Here is a 22,616-nt window from a genome sequence, read left to right as displayed (position 1 = left end):
TTACTCATAAAGGGATGTGGCACTATCGATAGTTTCGGTATCCTAGCTCATATCAAAATTTGGAGAGCTATTCATCCTATGAAATTTCATGTACATTTATTCTTAGTGAATGCGGCAAAATTGAATGTTATTAGGCTATTTTTTTCTCTAGGTTGAATGTTTCTATTTATACAGAAAAAATTGTATGAGTTAAATACATCATTATGGCCAATGGATGGAGCTGATGATGGTAGGAAAAAATTATGTATTCTCCAATGACATCAGCGCCATCTAGTGGTCATAATGTGGCATTTTCCCAATTCACTCTATTCAGTATTAAGAATAGCATTCCACCAGGAGAGAAAATATTCTAATAATATTTGTTTTTGCCCTCATTTACCCAGAATGTAAAGAAGATGAATAGTTTAATATGTTTTTTCTTTTTTTTTAACTGCACCCCCAAATATATCAAGCCTTAAAATTGCACACTTCCATAAAATGGTGAAAAGCTACAGTACAGAATATAAAGAGGGTGAATACAGATTTTGGGTACCACATCCATAAATGTACAGAGAACTGTCTGTAGGAGAAAGCAGACTTTTAACCACTTAAAGGGGTTGTAAAAGTACTTTTTTTTGCATATATCTGATATATATGTTGCATACATCTGGCATTTATATATTTTTTCCACCAAAATTTTTATTTTCCCTGTTTTATACAAACCTATTTGCGGCACTTCCTCCTTTACAGTCCCTTTAGATTTTCACAGCTTCCGGGGTATTGGAGCTCGCTCCCTGCCACTACATCATATTCTGAATGTGAACAACAATTCCCTTTATGCTTAGCGGCATCGCACAGAATATATATATATATTCTGAATGTGAACTACAATTCCCTTTATGCTTAGCGGCATCGCACATGTGCATTGCCGCATTTTCCCTGACTGCTTGAATGAGAACGAGCACGGGAGGCGGAGCTACAACGTTACATAGTTACATAGTAGGTGAGGTTGAAAAAAGACACAAGTCCATCAAGTCCAACCTATGTGTGTGATTATATGCCAGTATTACATTGTATATCCCTGTATGTTGTGGTCATTCAGGTGCTTATCTAATAGTTTTTTGAAACTATCGATGCCCCCCTGCTGAGACTACCGCCTGTGAAAGGGAATTCCACATCCTTGCCACTCTTACAGTAAAGAACCCTCTACGTAGTTTAAGATTAAACCTCTTTTCTTCTCATTTTAACCACTTCAGTCCCGGAAGGATTTACCCCCTTCCTGACTAGAGCACTTTTTACAATTTGGCACTGTGTCGCTTTAACTGCTAATTGCGCGGTCATGCAATGCTGTACCCAAACAAAATTTGCATCCTTTTCTTCCCACAAATAGAGCTTTCTTTTGATGGTAATTGATCACCTCTGCCGTTTTTATTTTTTGCGCTATAAACGGAAAAATCTAACAATTTTGAAAAAAAATGATATTTTCTAATTTTTGTTATTAAAAAAATCCAATAAACTCAATTTTAGTCATACATTTAGGCCAAAATGTATTTGGCCACATGTCTTTGGTAAAAAAATGTCAATAAGCGTATATTTATTGGTTTGCGCAAAAGTTATAGCGCCTACAAACTAGGGTACATTTTCTGGAATTTACACAGCCTTTAATTTATGACTGCCTATGTCATTTCTTGAGGTGCTAAAATGGCAGGGCAGTACAAAACCCCCACAAATGACCCCATTTTGGAAAGTAGACACCCCAAGGAAATTGCTAAGAGTTATGTTGAGCCCATTGAATATTAATTTTTTTTTGTCCCAAGTGATTGAATAATGACAAAAAAAAAAATAAATACAAAAAGTTGTTACTAAATGATATATTGCTCACACAGGCCATGGGCATATGTGGAATTGCACCCCAAAATACATTTAGCTGCTTCTCCTGAGTATGGGGATACCACATGTGTGGGACGTTTTCGGAGCCTAGCCACGTACGGGGCCCCGAAAACCAAGCACCGCCTTCAGGATTTCTAAGGGCGTAAATTTTTGTTTTCACTCCTCACTACCTATCACAGTTTTGAAGGCCATAAAATGCCAAGATGGCACAAACCCCCCCAAACGATCCCATTTTGGAAAGTAGACACCCCAAGCTATTTGCTGAGAGGCATGTTGAGTCCATGGAATATTTTATATTTTGACACAAGTTGCGGGAAAGTGACCAATTCTTTTTTTTGCACAAAGTTGTCACTAAATGATATATTGCTCACACAGGCCATGGGCATATGTGGAATTGCACCCCAAAATACATTTAGCTGCTTCTCCTGAGTATGGGGATACCACATGTGTGGGACTTTTTGGGAGCGTAGCCGCGCACGGGCCCCGAAAACAAAGCACCACCTTCAGGATTTCTAAGGGCGTAAAGTTTTGATTTCACTCCTCACTACCTATCACAGTTTTGAAGGCCATAAAATGCCCAGATGGCACAACCCCCCCAAATGACCCCATTTTGGAAAGTAGACATCCCAAGCTATTTGCTGAGAGGCATGTTGGGTCCATGGAATATTTTATATTTTGACATAAGTTGCGGGAAAGTGACATTTTTTTTTTTTTTGCATAAAGTTGTCACTAAATGATATATTGCTCAAATATGCTGTGGGTATATGTGGAATTACACCCCAAAATACATTCTGCTGCTTCTCCTGAGTACAGGGATACCATATGTGTGGGACTTTTTGGGAGCCTAGCCGCGTACGGGGCCCTGAAAAACAATAACTGCCTTAAGGATTTCTAAGAGCGTAAATTTTTAATACACTCCTCACTACCTATCACAGTTTCGAAGGCCATAAAATGCCAAGATAGCAGAAAACCCCCCTAAATGACCCAATTTTGGAAAGTAGACACCCCAAGCTATTTGCTGAGAAGCATGGTGAGTATTTTGCAGCTCTCATTTGTTTTTGAAAATGAAGAAAGACAAGAAAAAAAAATTTTTTTTTGTTTTTTCAATTTTCAAAACTTTGTGACAAAAAGTGAGGTCTGCAAAATACTCACTATACCTCTCAGCAAATAGCTTGGGGTGTCTACTTTCCAAAATGGGGTCATTTGGGGGGTTTTGTGCCACCTGGGCATTCCATGGCCTCCGAAACTGTGATAGGCAGTGAAGAGTGAGATAAAAAATGTACGCCCTTAGAAAGCCTGAAGGCAGTGCTTGGTTTTCGGGGTCCTGTACACGGCTAGGCTCCCAAAAAGTCTCACACATGTGGTATCCCCGTACTCAGGAGAAGCAACAGAATGTATTTTGGGGTGTAATTTCACATATTCCCATGGCATGTTTGAGCAATATATCATTTAGTGACAACTTTGTGCGAAAAAAAAAGAAAAAAAAAATTTGTCTTTTTCCCGCAACTTGTGTCACAATATGATATATTCCATGGACTCTACATGCCTCTCAGCAAATAGCTTGGGGTGTCTACTTTCCAAAATGGGGTCATTTGGGGGGGTTTGAACTGTCCTGGCATTTTATGCACAACATTTAGAAGCTTATGTCACACATTACCCTCTCTAACCACTTTCTGACACTTTTTGTTTACATGAAAAAATAATTTTTTTTTGCAAGAAAATTACTTTGAACTCCCAAACATTATATATTTTTTTAAAGCAAATGCCCTACAGATTAAAATGGTGGGTGTTTTTTTTTTTTTTTCACACAGTATTTGCGCAGCGATTTTTCAAATGCATTTTTTTGTGAAAAAACACACTTTTAAAAATTTTAAGCCTTTACAGGTTACCACTTTAGATTTACAGAGGAGGTCTACTGCTAAAATTACTGCCCTTGATCTGACCTTCGCAGTGATACCTCACATGCATGGTGCAATTGCTGTTTACATTTGACGCCAGACCGATGCCTGCTTTCGCCTTTGCACGAGAGCAGGAGGGGACAGGGGTGCTTTTTTTTTTTTTTTTTTTTCTTTATTATTTTTTAGCTTTTTTATCTTATTTTTAAACTGTTCCTTTCATTTTTATTTTTTTTAATCATTTTTATTGTTATCTCAGGGAATGTAAATATCCCCTATGATAGCAATAGGTAGTGACAGGTACTCTTTTTTGAAAAAACTGGGGTCTATTAGACCCTAGATCTCTCCTCTGCCCTCAAAGCATCTGACTACACCAAGATCGGTGTGATAAAATGCTTTCCCAATTTCCCAATGGCGCTGTTTACATCCGGCGAAATCTAAGTCATGAAATGCTTGTAGCTTCCGGTTTCTTAGGCCATAGAGATGTTTGGAGCCACTCTGGTCTCTGATCACCTGTATGGTCAGCTGGCTGAATCACCGGCTGCATTCTCAGGCTCCCTGTTGAGACAGGAGAGCCAGAGAAAAACATGGAAGATGGTGGGGGGGATTCCCTCCCACTGCTTGTAAAAGCAGTCTAGAGGCTAATTAGCCACTAGGATTGCTTTTACATGAAAGCCCGACCGCTGGCTGAAAAGAATGATACCAAGATGATACCTAAGCCTGCAGGCCTCATTCTGGTATAACCACTCAAAGTCCAGCAACATACCAGTATGTTGCTGGTCCTTGTTGGGCATATATTGTAAACTTTTTTTTCATGCAGCCTGTGGGCTGCATGAAAAAAAGAGATTGATCGGTGGGTATGCCCACCATTAGAATACCTCCCTTCATGCACCCACTTCTAATGATGGGCATACATGCACCGTATAAATATGCCGAAGCATGGGGGCATCCTCCCGCAAAAGTTAGGAGCAAATCGCTCCTCCGCCCTCTGCTGCCCCCACGCTTCGGCACATATGCTGAAGTATGTAACTGTGGTGGTGAAATCACCTCCGACAGCACTGGAGTCACGGCTTTATATATCGTGGGAGCAAACGCTGTTGCCGTCAAGATAGATAAATCTGCACTGCAACTGAATGGCGTACCTGCTAAGCAAATGATGGTTAACAATAAAACAAAGTAACATTACAGTATAACAGTAAGACTTACCATACCTGCAAAGCAAATACAAAAAAACATAGTAAAAAATAAAACATTTAACGCAACCTGTGCCTAAAATATATATATTCCGAAGCATGGAGGCATCCTCCCACAAAAGGCAGGAGCAAATCGCTCCTCCACCCACTGCTGCCCCCATGTTTTGGCATATATGCTGAAGTATGTAACTGTGGTGATGAAATCACCTCCGACAGCGCTGGAGTCACGGCTTTATGTATCGTGGGAGCAAACGCTGTTGCTGTCAAGATAAATAAATCCGCTCTGCAGCTGAATGGCGTACCTGAAAACAAAAAAATGGTTACCAACAAAACACAGTAAACAGTAAAGTATAAAAAAATTGCATATCTGAAAAGCAAACATGGTAAAACATAATAACAATAAAACATTGCAGAATAGAATACAGTAAAAAAGAGCAGAACAATAGAGAGAGAATAGAGAGAGAGAGAACAATAAAACAACAACTATTTTTGTTTTTTTTATTTTATATTTTTTTGTGTTTTTATTTTTTGTATTTTTTATATTTTTTTACACTTTTTTTAGTAACTTTAACTTTTGTAACTGGTACCAGGTTTGGGTCTCCCAAAATGCGATGGCATCTTGGGAGACCCTGTGAAAGTGTGTCCTAGTCTGTGCAATGCTGTACCCTACGCTAAAACTCAACTAGTGTATGGTATCTTTCAAAACATTCACCAATGCATAGACCAGGATTGTCAGGACAGGAGGGACAATAATACCGAGTGTCACACCTAAATCAGCGCTTGCTACAGACACGACATCTTCTTTGGGGGGGCTCGTTGGGTAGGGGTACTCGAGAGGACATAAGGAAAATGCCTCTCATGCAGCTGGCTTACTGCATTTGGTTGGGGAAGGTGAGGTGGAGCACCGTCTGGAAACAGAAGGGCTCTGACGATCTCTTCCTGGAATTTAAGGAAGGATCCAGTCCGTCCTGAAGCTCTGTATAGCACATGAGCGTTCAGCAAAGCCAATTGAAATAAATAAACAGACACTTTTTTGTACCAGCGTCTGGCCTTACGGGCAACTAGGTACGACGCCAACGTCATTGAGGTCCACCCCTCCCATATTTTGGTTATTTTCGTGGACACAGAGGGGTTTCTCCACAACACCAGTCGCCGTAGTAATTTGGGCCATTGTGTCTGCATGAAGGGAGGTAAGACCGAAAACATTCTTATTATCCCTCCACTTCATAGCGAGCAAATTATTACACTGCAAGCAGGCTCTCTCCCCCAGCCTAAGACGGGAATCTACAAGCCGCTGGGGAAAGCCCCGGCGTTAGGTCGCCCGGTGCCACATGCTCCAATCTGTTGATCAAAAAGGTGACTAAAAAGTGGCACGCTTGTGTAATAATTGTCCACGTACAAGTGGTACCCCTTTCCGAATAAGGGTGACACCAAGTCCCACACTATCTTGCCAGCGCTTCCTATGTAGTCAGGGCAGTTTGTCGGCTCTATGTGACTATCTTTGCCCTCGTAAACCATAAATCTACATGTATAGCCTGTGGCCCTGTCACAGAGCTTATACATCTTGACCCCGTATCTGGCACGCTTGCTGGGAAGGTACTGTTTGAATGACAAGCGGCCAAAAAATTTAATCAGGGACTCATCAACGCAGACAACTTGATGGGGAGTAAACAAGTCTGCAAAACGCTGGTTGAAGTGGTTTACGAGGGGACGAATTTTGTAAAGCCGATCGTATCCAGGGTCTCCACGAGGACGACAGAGTTCATTGTCATTGAAGTGCATGAACCGCAAAATCTGCTTGTATCGTGCCCTGGCCATGGAAGCAGAGAACACGGGCATATGGTAAATTGGGTCAGTGGACCAATATGGCCGCAACTCACTCTTTTTATTTATGCCCATGTTGAGGGAAAGGCCCAAAAAGATCTTAAATTCGGAGACCGTAATTGGTCTCCAATCTCTGGCAAGGGAGGACTGGGGATTAGCGGCGATGTGTTGACCAGCGTATAAATTGCTTTGGTCCAAAATAGATCTATAGAGATCTTCGGTGAAAAACAGCGAATAAAAATCCAGTGGCGTAAAATCAACTGTTTCCACCTGAATTCTGGGTTGGCCAGTGAATGGGGGGAGTACGGGTGCTGCAGAAGTGGTGGGTACCCAATTCGGATTGGCGAATGCAGCAAGAAGGGCACTATAGGCACGACGGGCCTGTGTTCTTCTTCCTGGTGGCAGCGGGACACTACTAGTGCTTGCCACCTCGCCAGCTTGAACTGCACTTATGGGACTCGCCACGTCACCACGTGATACTGCAGTGCTGGATGTACGACCAGGGTGTACTAGGCCGCTGGTGCTTGCCAGTTCACCAGAAGGAATAGCGGCGCTAGTACTTCTCTGCTCCATATGAGGGACCTGCGGTTCTTGCACTTCAAGGACAGAAGAAGAAGATTGGGGTCTGGTACGCCTGACCTTAGCAGGGACCACAACTCCGTCGTCAGAGCTATCTGTCATGGAGCCGCTGTCCTCTACAGGTTCGTATTCTGAGCCTGAATCTGACAGATGAGTGACTTCCTCTTCACTATCTGTCATGCTCAGAAACGTGTAGGCCTCTTCACTAGTGTACCTTCGATTTGCCATTTTGGGCTCTAAATTTAGGGGTACACTAGTGAGACTCACAGGCAAAAAAGCTCCTGACTGTTAGCGACTGATTCAAAACGCTACCAAAAAACTGTTAGCGATCGCAGGGATCAGGCCTGACTCTGCAAACGCTGCAGTTATGTGTGCTTAGTGTTTTGTAAGTGTCAGTGATCGATCGATACTGCACTTGGGTGGGCTGGGCAGGGCTGGGCCGAGGGGCAAAACGCAGGTGCTAGCAGGTATCTGGGATGATCCCGCTAACACTGTGTTTATGGGAACCCTAAACTGCTGGGGATGCTAGTATAGATCTGATCAGATATCGATCCATTCAGATACTATAGCACTAAGGGAGGTGTATGCTGCGTGCGTGGGTGTTAGCGGTACTGGCGCTAAACTGACGCTGCCTGGGGCGACGCAGACCTTATCTGACCCTAAAAACATATCTTATATCACCGCCGGGCAATTAGGGAGTTAAACCTTTATAAGGTAATAAACGGCGGGTGCCCTAAAACTATAATAAACTATAAAAAACAAACTAACTAACCAGCGTCACCCGTAACACTTATACGGTAATCGCTGGTGAAAGGGTTAACTAGGGGGCAATCAGGGGGTTAAAACCTTTAGTAGGTAGTATATGGGGGTCCCTGTCACTATAAAACACTGACAGCGAACCTATATACTTACCTCCCTAACTAGCGTCACCAGTGACACTAATACAGCGATCAGAAAAACGATTGCTTAGTGACACTGGCGACGGGGGGTGATCAAGGGATTAAGCTTTATTAGGGGGGGTTAGGGGGGTACCCTGGACCTAAAGGGGGGTACCCCAGACCTAAAGGGGGCTAACCCTAACTGCCCTTAATACTTATAACTGTCACAAACTGACACCAATGCAAAAAAAAACCCTGCTATTGGTGTCAGTGTGACAGGGGGTACAGGGGTGGATCGGGGGTGATGGAGGGTGATGGGGGGTGAAAAGTGTGCCTAGTGTGATCTACTGTACGTGTAGTGTTGGTGTAACTCACATTGATGTCTTCTCTCCTCGGTGCTGGAACGAAAAGACCGGCTCGAGGAGGGATGACATCACTTCCTCTGCCTCTGTTTACATTACAGTGGCAGAGGAAGGATTTCATTCGCCGGGAGCGATCGCGAGGGGGTGCCCACGAATGGTTGGCCTCCCCCTCACCTCTGATCGCCCGCGAACAAATGCCGGCCACCTCGGGAACTGGGGAGGGTCCGATCGGACCCCCTGCCCGCGGGAGGCAGATCACGTACAGGTACATGATTCTGCCTGCCCGTGCCATTCTGCCGACGTACATCGTCGTGAGGCGGTCGGCAAGTGGTTAATGAGTGGCCACGAAAAAGTTTTATCCCTATTGTGGGGTCACCAGTAGACATGTGCACTGCCAAAAAATTTGTTCGTTTTCATTCCATTTGTTTTTTTTTTTTAATTTTTTCGGGTCATTCATTATGATCGCAATTCGTAAATTCGTACATTCATTCTTTTGTACATTCGTTCATTTGCACATATGTAAATTCGTACATTCATAAATTCGTACATTCATAAATTAGAAAATTTGTATATTCGTAAATTCGTACATTTGTAAATTCAAAAATTTGGAAATTTGTATATTCGAAATTTGAAAATCCAAAAACCCCAAAATTCGAAAATCTGAAATAGTAACTAACTATTAAATTATAGGTATTGTAAATTCCTTTCAAATTTAGCTGTTAGTGAATGTAACACATACAAATTTATCCGAAGTTACAAATTATCCGAAATAAGGAATGCTGCATCTTAACAAATGGAAAGGAACAAATGAATAATAAATAGTAATAATAAAAAGTTTTTATTATGATTATTGTTATTTATTATAATTAATTTATTACGTTCCATTCGTTATTTCGGATCATTCCTATCACTTCAGTTAAATCACTTCGGATAAATTTGTATGTGTTACGTTCACTAACAGCCAAATTCGAAAGGAAATTACAATACCTATAATTTAATAGTTACTATTAATAGTTAAGTTATTATTAGTTAATTATTATTTCAGATTTCCGAATTTCTGAATTTACTAATTTACGAATTCACTAATTTACAAATGTACACATTTACGAATGTATGAATTTACGAATGTACGAATTTAAAATTTCCGAATTTACAAATATTCGGAAAAATTCATTAAATGGATTTTCGTTAATTTGGATATTTCCGAATGAACAAATTTGTCAAAATTTGTTAAAAAACAAATTCGTAATGAAACGAATTGCACATGTCTAGTCACCAGTACGGTATTTGTAAATTGAAATCATATCTCCTCTCAAGCGTCTCTTCTCCAGAGAGAATAACTTCAGTGCCCGCAACCTTTACTCATAACTAGGGATGAGCTTCGAGTTCGAGTCGAACTCATGTTTTTTTGGGAGCAGTGATTTTAATAATGTTTAAAGTCAAACAATAAAAGTGTAATATTCCTTTAAAATTTGTACCTGAGGGGTGTCTATAGTATGCCTGTAAAGGGGCGCATGTTTCCCGTGTTTAGAACAGTCTGACAGCAAAATGACATTTCAAAGGAAAAAAGTCATCTAAAACTACTCGCGGCTATTAATGAATTGCCGGTCCGACAATACACATAAAAGTTCATTGATCAAAAACAAAATTAAAAAAAAAAATGATGTGGGGGGTCCCCCTAAATTCAATACCAGGCCCTTCAGGTCTGGTATGGATTTTAAGGGGAACCCTGCGCCAAAATGTAAAAAAAATGGCGTGGGGTCCCCCCAAAAATCCATACCAGACCCTTATCCGAGCAGGCAACCTGGCAGGCCGCAGGAAAAGAGGCGGGGACAAGAGAGTGCCCCCCCAAACCATACCAGGCCACATGCTCTCAACATTGGGAGGGTGCTTTGGGGTCCCCCCTAAAGCACCTTGTCCCCATGTTGATGAGGACATGGGCCTCATCCCCACAACCCTTGGCTGGTGGTTATGGGGGTCTGCGGGCAGGGGGGCTTATCGGAATCTGGAAGCCCCCTTTAACAAGGGGACCCCAGATCCCGACCCTCCCCCCTGTGTGAAATGGTAAGGGGGTACAAAAGTACCCCTACCATTTGACAAAAAAACTGTCAAAAATGTTAAAAATTACAAGAGACAGTTTTTGACAATTCCTTTATTTAAATGCTTCTTCTTTCCATCTTCTTTCTTCTAACTTCTTTCTTCCTTCATCCTTCGGTTTCTTCCTCCATCTTCTTCTTCTGGTTCTTCTGGTTCTTCCTCCGGTGTTCTCATCCAGCATCTTCCTCCGTGGCATCTCCTTCTCTTTATCTTCTTTTCTTCATCTTCTTCTCCGGGTCGCTCCACATCCATGATGGCATGGAGGGAGGCTCTCACTGTGTGACGCTTCTCCTCTTCTGACGGTTCTTAAATAATGGAGGGCGGGGCCTCCCGGTGACCCTGCCCCCCTCTGACGCACGGGGACTTGACGGGGACTTCCCTGTGGCATTTCCCATGACGTCAGAGGGGGGCGGGGGCACCCGTCACCCGCCCTCCGTTATTTAAGAATCATCAGAAGAAGAGAAGCATCACACAGCGGGAGCCTCCCATCCAATCGTGGATGCAGAGCGGCCTGAGAAAAGAAGATGAAGAGAAGAAGGCGCCGCTGAGGAAGATGACGGAGGAGAACCAGAAGAACCAGAAGAAGAAGAAGATGGAGGAAGAAACCAAAGGAAGATAGAAGAAAGAAGAAGCATTTAAATAATGCGTCTCCTTCTCTTTATCTTCTTTTCTTCATCTTCTTCTCCAGGCCGCTCCACATCCATGATGGCATGGAGGGAGGCTCCCACTTTGTGACGCTTCTCCTCCTCTTCTGACGGTTCTTAAATAACAGAGTCACCCAGTGACCCCGCCCCCCTCTGACGCACGGGGACTTGACGGGGACATCCCTGTGGCATTCGCTGTGACGTCAGAGGAGGCGGGGTCACCCGCTCTCCGTTATTTAAGAACCGTCAGAAGAGGAGAAGCGTCACACAGCGGGAGCCTCTCATCTAATCGTGGATGCAGAGCGGCCCGAGAAAAGAAGATGAAGAGAAAAAGGCGCCGCTGGGGAAGATGCCGGACGAGAACACCAGTGGAAGAACCAGAAGAACCAGAAGAACCAGAAGAAGATGGAGAAAGAAACCAAAGGAAGATAGAAGATAGAAGAAAGAATAAGCATTTAAATAAAGGAATTGTCAAAAACTGTCTCTTGTCATTTTTAACATTTTTGACACTTTTTTGTGAAATGGTAGGGGTACTTTTGTACCCCCTTACCATTTCACACAAGGGGGAGGGCTGGGATCTGGGGGTCCCCTTGTTAAAGGGGGCTTCAGGATTCCGATAAGCCCCCTGCCCACAGACCCCCACAACCACCAGGCAAGGGTTGTGGGGATGAGGCCCTTGTCCCCATCAACATGGGGACAAGGTGTTTTGGGGGGCTACCCCAAAGCACCCTCCCAATGTTGAGGGCATGTGGCCTGGTACGGTTCAGGATGGGGGGGCTCTGCCAGGTTGCGTGCACGGTTAAAGGTCTGGTATGGATTTTTGGGGGTACCACACACCATTTTTTTTTGTTTTGCTGCGGGGTTCCCCTTAAAACCCATACCAGACCTGAAGGATCTGGTATAGATTTTGAGGGGGACCCCACGCCATTTTTAAAAAAAAATTTTGGCCGGGGTTCCCCTTAATATCCACACCAGACCTGAAGGGCCTGGTATAGAATTTAGGGGGACCCCCACGTCATTTTTTTTTAAATTTTGGTTCGGGGTTCCCCTGTGGGGAATTCCCATGCCATTTTTATAGCGACTATTAATGAATTGCCGGTCCGACAATACACATAACAGTTCATTAATAAAAACGGCATTGGGAATTCCCCACAGGGGAACCCCGAACCAAAATTTTAAAAAAAATGAAGTATGGGGTCCCCCTAAATTCCATACCAGGCCCTTCAGGTCTGGTATGCATTTTAAGGGGAACCCTGGCCAAAATTTAAAAAACAAAATGGCGTGGGGTCCACCTCAAAATCTATATCAGACCCTTCAGGTCTGGTATGGGTTTTAAGGGGAACCCAGCGACAATTTTTTTTTAAAAATTGGAGTGGGGTCCCCCCCAAAAATCCATACCAGACCCTTATCCGAGCACGCAACCTGGCAGGCCGCAGAAAAGGGGGGGGATGAGAGAGGGCCCCCCTCCTGAACCGTACCAGGCCACATGCCCTCAACATTGGGAGGGTGCTTTGGGGTAGCCCCCCAAAACACCTTGTCCCCATGTTGATGGGGACAAGGGCCTCATCCCCACAACCCTTGCCCAGTGGTTGTGGGGGTCTGTGGGCGGGGGGCTTATCGGAATCTGGAAGCTCCCTTTAACAAGGGGACCAGTGTCCTGTAGTGCGGGAGAATTATCAATTTATCTCTGGAGTTGATCCCCTTTTTAATGCATGCCAATATTCTGTTTGCTTTGTTAGCAGCAGCTTGGAATTGCATGCCATTGCTGAGCCTATTGTCTACTAGGACCCCCAGGTCCTTTTCCATCTTAGATTCCCCCAGAGGTCATACACGGCTGCGGCTCCCGTGCCTGTGAGCATGGACAGCGTCTCCCCGCAGGAATGTAGTCCCAGTGGAGGGAGCGCACACACACGATAACCCCCTTCAGAATGGCTCTGCTGATGGGGGCAACCATCTGGGAGAACAACAGGAAGTGGGGAAAACGAACCCCCCAAAAAAAGCATTTGAAAACTAAATTGAACGAAATGGTAAGTGAAAACACACTACACTACCTTAAAGGAGCAGGATTAGCAGAAAAAAAAGCCGAAGGTTTAGTATCCCTTTAAGGACCGGGCCTATTGTTTACATGTTAAAATAATATTTTTTGCTAGAAAATTACTTAGAACCCCCAAACATTATATATATATATTTTTCTAACACCCTAGATAATAAAATGGCGGTCGTTGCAATACTTTCTGTCACACCGTATTTGCGCAGCGGTCTTACAAGCGCATTTTTTTGGAAAAAGTACACATTTTTATTTAAAAAATAAGACAACAGTACAATTAGCCCAATTTTTATATATATATTGTAAAAGATGATGTTAAGCTGAGTAAATCGATACCCAACATGTCACGCTTCAAAATTGTGCCCACTTGTGGAATGGCGACAAACTTTTACCCTTAAAAATCTCCATTGGCGACGTTTAAAAAATTCTACAGGTTGCATGTTTTGAGTTACAGAGGAGGTCTAGGGCTAGAATTATTGCTCTCGCTCTTATTACCTGTACACACGATTGGATTGTTTGATAGGAGTGCGTTAAAAAAATGCTCTGTTCTTTTAAAAAAAAAAATTGTCACTTCTATTCCTATTATAAGGAATGTAAAGATCTCTTGTAATAGAAAAAAAAGCATGACAGGTCCTCTTAAATATGAGATCTGGGGTCAAAAAGATCTCAGATCTCATATTTACACAAAAATGCAAAAAATTAAAAAATGTTGTTTGAAAAAATAAAATTGTCTCTTTAAGATCTATGGGCGGAAGTGACGTTTTGGTGTTGCTTCTGCCCTGCAATGGTATGGAGGCCGGGTGGGGGCCATCTTCCCCTCACTCAGTTCCATGCCTAACAGGGAAGAGGACCCGATCGCCACCGCCGGCGGCTCCGGTAAGCGGCTGAGGGCACCAGAGCGCGATAATAGTGATCTCGGTGCAAATCCGCCACAGAGACCACTTTTATCTGAAAGCGGACCGCCCGCTCTTGAAGAGGATACCAGGGTTATGGTAGCTAGCTCCTGCCATAACAACGACACCCCTCTTCAAAGTTCCACCGTATAATGATGGCGGGTGGTCCGTAAGTGGTTAAGGTAACCACAAAGAATTAAAAAGTGTATTTTTTTAATTTAAAATTTCTCAATATTCTCAAATTAAAAGAATACTGATAAAAAAAACTGTGGCATAGATTGTACAGCACCTCCCACCAAATAACCCCATCAACTACCTACTTGCCATATAAAATACCAAAACAAATTGGATACTACATCCATACATATCATATAACATTGATTATCTCATGGCAATGGCATCTGAAAGTGGGTGTGATATATTAAGCAGCAAGTGAACATGTTCATTGAAAAAAAGAGCATTGTGCATTGTACTGAAATTTAGTAATTGCAGTTATATAACAAACTGGTCAGACACAATTTGCATCATCCCCCCACCCCCAGCCGTATGCTTCATACAAAGTCCCAAACCTCTTTTTTCAATGAATTGTCAAACAGGGATGGAGGCATTGTACCTACGGGTCCTATGCCTCGTATAAAGTCCCAAATCTCCCCTTTCCCCCAAATGCATGTTATCTATGAAATGGATGTGTTGAAAGCAGATAAAATGGACAAGCATAAGGATTTGAGTGAATTATAATGGCTAGACGGCCTGGTCAGAGCTACGCTAAAACAACAGCTTCTGTGAGATGTTCCTGGTCTGCCGTGGTCAGGACAGACAAAAGTGGTCCAAGGAAGGAAAATTGGAGAACTGGAAACAGGGTCATTAAGGCACATGGGAAGTGAAGGCTGGCCCATGTAGTCCAATCCAATGGAAGATCTACCGTACAGTTGTGCTCAAAAGTTTGCATACCCTTGCAGAATTGGTAACAGTATGTACATTTTTTAAAGAAAACATGAATGAGCAGGCAAATTCCATAACTTTTATTTCTTGTGGGATTCATATGCTATTACTGTAGGTCATAGCAAAATGGCACAATCATAAAACAAAACATGGCAACAAGTAAACCAATAAAATGCCCCCTGTTCAAAAGTCTGCATACCCTTAGTTCTTAATACTGTGTATTGCCCCCTTAACATCAATGACAGCATGCTGTCTTTATGAGGCCCCAAATTCTTGCAGATATTATAGCTGCCCATTCATCTTGGCAAAATGCCTCCGGGTCATGCAAAGTTTTTTGTTGTATTGCATGAACTGTATGTTTGAGATCTTCCCATTGTGGTTTAATAATATAAGGTCAGGAGACTGTGACCACCCCAGAACCTTCACCCTTTCTGCTGTAACCACTGGAAGGTCAACTTGGACTTGTGATTAGGGTCATTGTCATGCTGGAAAGTCCAAGAGTGTCCCATGCTTAGATTTGCTGCAGAAGAATGCAAATTGCCTGCCAGTATTTTCTGATAACATGCTGCATTCATCTTGCCATCAATTTTCACAAGATTCCCTGTGCCTTTAGGGCTCACCCCCCCAAAAAACATCAGTATGCCGCCACCATGCTTCACAGTGGGGATGGTATTTTTGTCTCTATAGGCCTTGTTGACCCCTTTCCAAACATAGTGCTTGTGGTTGTGACCATAAAGTTCTATTTGGGCTTGAGAAGAGTATTAGGTAGGTGAGCTTGTTCAAGAAAAGAGGCACAATCCCCAAATAAGGTAAACAGGTTCAAGGACAAAGTACCCCCTTATTTTCCAGACGGAGAGATTAGGGGAAGCGATGAATTTTTAGCATGCCTAACTAATATAACCGCAAAGAACAATATATATACTGCATGTCAGGAACCATGAATCAGATGGAGACAGAAAATGCAGTAAAAATCACACCTTTTTAATAAAATGTTAAAAATGGTACAAATAGTAAACATAGTCAAAACAGAGTCAGGGTATGGTAGCCAAAGCGGGTAGTCAGAACAAGCCAGTGAATCAGGAAGCCAGAGATCAGCGTAGTTGGAGGCAGCAGACAGGATCAGGAACCAGAAGGGATGTCAGCCAGGCAAGTCTTCAACAGGAACACAGCAGAGAGTCTCCAGATATATTGACCAAGGCAAAGGGACAGAAGGACTGAACCAGGCAGTTTAAATAGCCAGAAGGGGCTGGCTGTGGGCTGGGCTGATGAGCAGGAAATGATGACCAGGTGAGCCACTGTGGAGCGAGGAGTGCTGGCAATTAGACATGTGCGATTAGTTTCGTACGAATCGGAAATTCGTATGAATTTCCGAAAATTCGTACATTCGTAAGGATCCAAAATATGAATTTTTATACATATGAATTTTGTACGAAATACGAAATTTCGTTTACGAACTTCGGATAAATTTATCATAATGAACTTTCGTTATTGTTACAAAAAGTTTACGAACCTAACGAAAATTCGTATTTCGTATGAATCCGAATTGAATTTCGGACACGAATTCCGAATTCTGAATCAATTTTAATATGAAACGGAACGGAGCGAAACAAAACAAATTTATTGACAGCGCACATGTCTACTGGCAATTAAACGACAGCTGAGCAACCTGAGCGAGAGAAGGAAGGGCTGAGAGCCCAGCCCTGACAAGATAAGAATATAATATTTATTTAATAAAATCTTTTGTCAGTCTACAATCACATAGTACACGCTACCAGGCATGTCATATAAACAACAGAGCATCAGAAAGTGACGAAGAGTGGTAGGATTAAAGTGTTTCGCCCAAAGTGGCCTCTTCAGGATCCATTTTGTTTTCCAAACTTTCTAGCTGGTAGATAATACAGGCAATACATTATTCCAACATAGTATTACTATAAAGTATACATTTCATATGTTGCAATGACAAAAAATGAAAAAAAGATTAAAACATTGTATGAACATAAAGACACCCAAAGGGAGAGTAGAGAAATAAAAATTGAAACAAGGAACCGACTCCCAAGAGAGCATGGAGGATCAGCAATTTGGTGGGACAATGGAAATTGAAAATAGAGTACAAACCCTGATGGGATACTCACCCAAGGTGAGAAGCAGGAGGAAAAGATGAAAAGATAAGTACCAGGCAAGTGATAATATCTGTTCAAATAAAAATGAAAAAAATGTGTGTATATATAGTATATATAGATATAGCTACAGGACTATATATCTATTTTTTGGTTGCCTGTGTTTGACCTTTGGATCGTGGCTATTATCTGATCCCCTCTCTTTACCCCTGCCTTCAGGTCTAAATCTGGTTACCTTCCTTTGCCAGGAGGATTCAATCTTTTTGGTAAGTTAGTTTAATGGTGCTTATGTATACTAGTTGGGAGTTTGTTCCTTGTTTTATTTTTTATTTTTTTCTCTTCCCTCCCTCTGGGTGTCCCTATATTTGTACAATGTTTTGATCTGTTTTCATTTTTTTTGTAATTGGAACATATGAAATGTATATTTTAATGTAATACTGTGTTAGAATAATGTATTGCCTGTATTATCTACCAGTTAGAGAGTTTGGAAAGCTAAGTGGATCCTGAGGAAACCTGCTTTTGGGTGAAACTCGTTGATCCTACCATTTCTTGTCACTTTCTGATGCTCTGTTGTCTGTATGAACAATTCTTCATACAGACAACATGAACAATTCTTCTGGCAGTTGTGGCTGCTACTTCCTTTTTTGTTCCCTGCAAAGTAAAAGCATAATGTGCTAGTATGCATCGCATACTAGCACATTATGTGACACCTATCTGCAAACGAAGCCCGCGCTGTCCCCGCTGGAGGCCATATCCATGTTCGCCCATCTTCCTTTCAGGGCTACGGACTCTGGCAATGTGACTGGCTGGAGTCGCGTGACGTGACGTCACTCATGCGTATGGGAGCTTCCAGTTACGGCACTTGCTAGTGAAGAAACGGCACAAAAGGGTCATTTTCTTCACAGTGCATGCGCCAATGACATCATCAGTGCAGTACAAAGTAAATATCTCCTAAATGGCGCACGTTTAGTAAATAGTTACAGTACCTATAATTAAGCCTTATTCTAGGTCTACCTATAAGTTCAACTTGAAAATGGAGGTTTACAACCCCTTTAATAAGTGATTGAATAGTACTGATGCCAGGTCACCCTGAGGCTAGGTGACAGATGCACACCGTTGGGATCAGGAGTGCACCGCAAGGCAGTGGACCCTACGGCTGACTGCTGCGGATGTAAGGAAGGAAGGGCCGCTGGAACACCAACACGGATCCCACCGGGGTTAGAGCGTAGGATTCCCTGGGGCGCGGAGTCTAAGAGCTAGCAGTTGTTCACCAGAGCCTCTAGTGGTGAGGATGGACTGGGCTGCAACTGGCTCCAGGTCGTGACCCCCAGGGTCCCCCAGCTCACACCCACAGTAGGGAACCGGAGGATAGGGATAGTAAAGGAGTAAGCCAAGGTCAGGGCCACAAGCAGACAAGGACAACAGAGTACACGCCAAGGTTCAGGGTCACAGGCAAACAGGCATAGTCGGTAACACGTCAAAGGTCAGGGTCACGAGCAGACAGGAATAGTGGAGAACACGCCAGGGTCGGTAACAGAAACAAACGTAGAGCACACAGCAGGCAGGAACAGGAAGCCAAACACACAAAGGTTAATCAGCAGGGCTGGCCTGCAGTGCAGAGGTTAATATAGAGTTCTCAGATAGGAACTGGGGTGGAGCCATGCTAGAGGAGTGTTAATAAAAGCAATCAGGTGAGAGACAGCTGGTCTTTAGAGATGAACACATGGAGACAGGTAAGCTGACAGACAACTCTATTGCATAACCATGACAGTACCCCCCCTCTTACGAGGCCTCCCCCTTCCCCGCTTGGGACCAGGTTTAGAGGGGAACTTCAAATGAAACTTCCTCAACAGACGAGATGCAAAGACCTCAGAAGCCTTGATCCACGACCTCTCCTGAGGATCAAACCCCTTCCAATGCACGAGGTACTGGAGAATGCCTCTACAGAGTCGGGAATCCAAAATTTGGCTAACCTCGTACTCCTGATTATCCTCAGAGACCGGCGCTGTGGTAGAGAGAGGGCGAGAGAACGTATTGAGGACTAAAGGCTTCAGAAGGGCAACATGGAAGGAGTTAGAGATTTTGAGGCTTTTGGGAATCTGGAGCTTGAAACAAACTGGATTCAGTTTAGAAGTTATGGTGTACAGACCAATGAATCTTGGGGCAAATTTGAGAGAAGGAACCCGGAGTTTGATGTTCGTGGTGGAGAGCCAGACTTTGTCTCCTAGCTGAAGAGAAGGCGGCTTACGCCTGCGACGGTCAGCAAAACTCTTGAATTTGTTGGCAGCTTTCTGGAGGGAATCATGAATGTCAGCCCACATGGAATTGAATGATTCCTGAACAGTAGCCAAGGCTGAAATGTCGGAAGAACAGGTCATAGGAAGAGGGAGTTGAGGATGTCTTCCATAAACAGTGATAAAGGGTGTTTTCTGAGAACTGACGTTGACATGATTATTGTGGGAGAACTCTGCCCATGGGAGTAGTGATGCCCAATAATCATGATGAGCCGAGACCAAGGTACGGAGAAAGACCTCCAACTCCTGATTAACCCTCTCAGTCTGGCCATTGGATTGGGGATGGTAAGAAGAGGTAAAATCCAAGGTAATGTTGAGGGATTTGCAAAAGGCTCTCCAAAAACAGGATGTAAACTGAACACCCCTGTCCGAAACGACATGGGAAGGAACACTATAAAGGCGGAAATCTCTCGTACAAAAATGGGAACCAAGGCAGAGGCAGAAGGGAGACCAGGAAGATGAACAAAATGAGCCATCTTGGAGAACCGATCAATTACCACCCAAATGGCTGTATTATTCTCCGACAGCGGAAGATCTGTGATAAAATCCATGGCGATGTGAGACCAGGGCTCCTTAAGAATGGGCAAGGGCATGAGAAAACCAGCAGGGGCTTGTGTGGAAGATTTAGACTGAGCACAGACATGACAAGCCTTAACGTAATCTTTAACATCTGAGCGGAGGTTAGGCCACCAGTAGAGACGACTGACTGACAGGAAGGATTGGAGGAACCCAGCATGACCTGCCACCTTGGAATCATGTCCCCAATGAAGGATCTTAGCTCTTTGCTCCGTGGGAACAAAGGTCTTGCCAGGAGGAATTTTTGATTCCAGGGTGGTAGAATGGGCAACAATGTATGAGGTCGGAATGATCGGCTCAGGATCAGGGGTGGACTCCTCGTTCAAAGTGTCAAATGACCTAGAGAGCGCATCAGCCCGACCGTTGCAGGAACCAGGTTTGTACGTAATCGTGAATTTAAAATGAGAAAAGAAGAGACTCCACCTGGCCTGTCTGGGGTTCAGACATTTAGCATTCTGTAGATATTGTAGATTCTTATGATCAGTAAAGATCGTAATGGAGTGAGGCCACTCTCCCAACGCCAATTTAATTGCGAGAAGTTCCCGATCGCCAATGGCATAATTTCTCTCTGCCTGAGAAAATTTTTTGGAGAAGAACGCACATGGTTGACGTCTCTTCTCAAAGAACTGAAGAAGCACAGCTCCCACCCCCATCGAAGAAGCATCTACTTCAATAAAAAAATGGGTCCCCAGGATTTGGTCTCCTCAAGAGAGGTCCAGAAACAAAGGCCTGTTTCAGATCGTGAAATGCAGAGACAGCCTCAGAAGGCCAGTCTCTGGCATTCGCACCCTTCTTGGTTAAAGCAATAATAGGCACGGCAATGGAAGAGTAATTCCTTATGAACTGCCTATAATAATTTGTGAAGCCAAGAAAGCGCTGTGTGGCCTTGAGGCTAGCAGGAAGGGGCCAGCTGGTAATGGCCGAGACCTTTCCGGGATCCATACGAAGACCCAAACTAGAAACAAAACATCCCAGAAACAGGACCTTAGGACATTCAAAGGAACATTTCTCCAGCTTGGCATAGAGATTATTCTCTCTAAGGCGTTGAAGAATGGTGCGGACATGGTTTCTGTGAGCAAGCAGATTTTCGGAAAAGATGAGAATGTCATTCAGATCGATGACAACAAACTGATACAGGAGATGACTGAAGATTTCATTAACAAAGTTCTGGAACACAGCTGGAGCATTACACAAACCAAAAGGCATAACCAGGTATTCGTAATGCCCGTCCCTAGTGTTAAACGCAGTCCTCCATTCGTCCCCTTTCCGTATTCTAATGAGATTGTATGCACCTCTGAGATCCAACCTGGTGCAAATGGAAGGCCCCTTCAACCTGTCGAATAGCTCAGATATTAGAGGTAAGGGGTATCGGTTTTTGATGGTCACTGCGTTTAACCCTCGATAGTCGATGCAGGGTCTGAGGGTACCATCCTTTTTAGCAACGAAAAAGAACTCTGCTCCTGCAGGCGACGAGGATTTCTGGATGAAACCTCTCTCCAGATTCTCGGCAACATACTCAGACATGGCCTGGGTCTCTGGAATAGACAGAGGGTAGGTACGGCCCCTGGGCAGAGTTGCTCCAGGGACAAGGTCAATGGCACAGTCAAAAGATCTGTGGGGAGGAAGCACCTCAGCAGACTTCTTACAGAACACATCCGGGTAATCGCTGTATGCCGCGGGAAGATCAAAAGATACGGATGTGGTAGTAATGGGAAGTCTCTCCTTGGGGACCACCTTGAGAAGACAGGACGAGAAACACGAAAGACCCCAAGCCAGGATCTGCCCAGAGACCCAGTCCACATGTGGAGAGTGGAGCTGTAGCCAAGGAAGGCCCAATACAATGGGAGTAGAGGCCTTGGGTAGAATGAGGAAGGAAATCCACACCTAGTAGAGTATCCCTACCGTCATCCTAATAGGTAGCGTCTGGAAACGTATAGGTCCCCCTGGGAGCACAGTGCCATCAATTGCCGAGACTACCAGTGATGTAACGAGAGGAGAAAGGGTAAGCTTCATAGAAGAAGCAGTTCTCCAGTCCATAAAATTGCTGCAGCCCCGGAGTCCAGATATGCTAGGACCTACATGGAGGAACACCAGAAGAAGAAGACGAGAAGGTGATGTTTCTGGGTCCAATACTCCACCTTCCAAATGTGTTTCCCAGACGAAGCGAGCAGGAGTCACGAAAATGACCCTTGCCCCCACAATAAAGACACAAGCCAAGAGTTCTGCATCTAGCACATTATTTGGGGGTTAGTCTGGTCCGGCCCAGCTGCATAGGTTCCTCAGCAGGCAGAGGATGCTCCACAGAGTGACAAGGGAAGAGTTCTGGCTGACTAGGACCTAGGGGGTGCTGGCGTCTTTTTTCTTGGGACCTCTCCTGGAAACGAATGTCAATCTGATTGCACAAGG

General features: G+C 43.7%; 1 protein-coding gene across 1 annotated transcript in view; it reads left to right on the top strand.

Moving 5' to 3' along the window:
* LOC141148310 (guanylate-binding protein 1-like) overlaps window positions 1–22,616 on the top strand; it is a 1,084,899-nt gene that overhangs the window by 984,740 nt on the left and 77,543 nt on the right. Inside the window, exon 3 of the mRNA XM_073635621.1 lies at window positions 17,560–17,606. The gene's annotated coding sequence lies outside the window, so the exon portion shown is untranslated. The remainder of the gene's footprint in view (window positions 1–17,559; window positions 17,607–22,616) is intronic.

The sequence above is a fragment of the Aquarana catesbeiana genome, linkage group LG06 (genome assembly GCF_042186555.1).
Source record: "Aquarana catesbeiana isolate 2022-GZ linkage group LG06, ASM4218655v1, whole genome shotgun sequence".
Lineage (NCBI taxonomy): Eukaryota > Metazoa > Chordata > Amphibia > Anura > Ranidae > Aquarana > Aquarana catesbeiana.
Note: the sequence above shows the minus strand (reverse complement) of the source record. Positions and strands in the feature narration are given on the sequence as shown.